Raw genomic sequence first — 1527 nt, 5'->3', positions numbered from 1 at the left:
CTGGGTTTATTCCCGGACGAGCCCGATTTTTTTTAGTTTTATATTTTTTTTTTCAAAAAAGTAAGGCGTTTGGAGCATGAAGGTAGCTTGGCATCGCCATCCACAATTTCCTCCTGCGCGATTCTTCATTTCCCGAGCATCTTTCACCGGTGAGGGTGGCGGTTTTGAAGTATTGTATGGGTAATTTACTTCTAGCTAAAATATTGTGTTCCTCTTCAGTGTTTGTTTGCATGTATTGGCTCGTTGGTCTAGGGGTATGTTCATGGCTTATGGTGTGAGAAGTCCCGGGTTGCAAAGCCGGACGAGCGCGACGTCTTTTTCAGTTTTTTTAATTTTTTTTTAAGTAGTGGTTTGGAGCATGAAGTTAGGTTGGCGTTGCCATTCCCATTTTTCTTTTGCGCGATTCTTCTTTTTCCGAGCGTCTCTTCCCGGTAGTGATGTCGGTTATGAAATATTTCAGGGGTAATTTACTTCTAGGAAAAAATATTGTTTTCCTCATTAGTGTTACTTTGCATGTGATGGCTCGTTGGTCTAGGGGTATGATTCTCGCTTAGGGTGCGAGAGGTCCCGGGGTCAAATCGCGGACGAGCCCACGTTTTTTCAGTTTTATATCTTTTTTTCAAAAAAGTAGGGCGTTTGGAGCATGAAGCTAGGTTGGTGTCGCGATCCGCATTTCTTTTTGCGTGATTCCTAGTTTCCCATGCGTCTTTTACTGGTGACAGTGGCAGTTTTGAAATTTAGTAGGGGTCGTTCACTCCTGGCTAAAATATTGTTCTCCTCAATAATGTTTATTTGCATGTGTTGGCTCGTTGGTCTAGGAGTATGATTTTCGCTTTGTGTGCGAGAGGTCCCGGGTTCGAATCCCGGACGAGGCCGATTTCTTTTTTAGTTTAAAATTTTTTTCAAAAAAGTACTCGGTTTGGAGCATGAAGCTAGCTTGGCGTCGCCATCCACATTTTTCTTATGCGCGATTCATCGTTTCTAAGGCGGCTTTTACTGGTGAAAGTGGCGGTTTTGAATTTTCTAGGGAAAATTCATTTCTAGCTTAAATATTGCTCTAATCATTAATGTTTTCTGAATGTGTTGGCTCGTTGGTCTAGGGGTACGATTATGGCTTACGGTGTGAGAGGTCTCGGGTTCTAATCCCGGACGAGCCCGATGTCTGTTTCATTTTATTTAATTTTTTTTAAGTTGTGGGTTTTGAGCATGAAGTTAGGTTGGCGTCGCTATTCGCATTTCCCTTTTGCGCGATTCTTCTTTTTCCGAGCGTCTTTTCCCGGTGGAGATGTCAATTTTAAAAAAATAAATAAATATTGTTCTATCTATCTCCACAGTGATAGACCGTGGAGAAAGACGAAGACGACGTTCTGAATGGACGCGTTTTTCATGTTCTCCGCTTCGAGGGATTTATCGGCCATGGGTCGAGGTGCTGCTCAGGCTTCAGCCAGCGGCAATGACTACCGCCTTGTACTTCCTCGCCTTCCCACCGGTAAGCTTGTTGTGGACTCTGTTTTTCTACATGCGGAC

At 43.4% G+C, this 1527-nt stretch overlaps 1 non-coding gene across 1 annotated transcript; it reads left to right on the top strand.

Moving 5' to 3' along the window:
• Positions 1-803: 803 nt before the first annotated feature.
• TRNAT-UGU (transfer RNA threonine (anticodon UGU)) lies at positions 804-876 on the top strand. Its single transcript has one exon. It is a non-coding gene; the product is annotated as a tRNA-Thr (tRNA).
• Positions 877-1527: the final 651 nt, after the last annotated feature.

The sequence above is a fragment of the Rhipicephalus microplus genome, chromosome X (genome assembly GCF_043290135.1).
Source record: "Rhipicephalus microplus isolate Deutch F79 chromosome X, USDA_Rmic, whole genome shotgun sequence".
NCBI lineage: Eukaryota > Metazoa > Arthropoda > Arachnida > Ixodida > Ixodidae > Rhipicephalus > Rhipicephalus microplus.
Note: the sequence above shows the minus strand (reverse complement) of the source record. Positions and strands in the feature narration are given on the sequence as shown.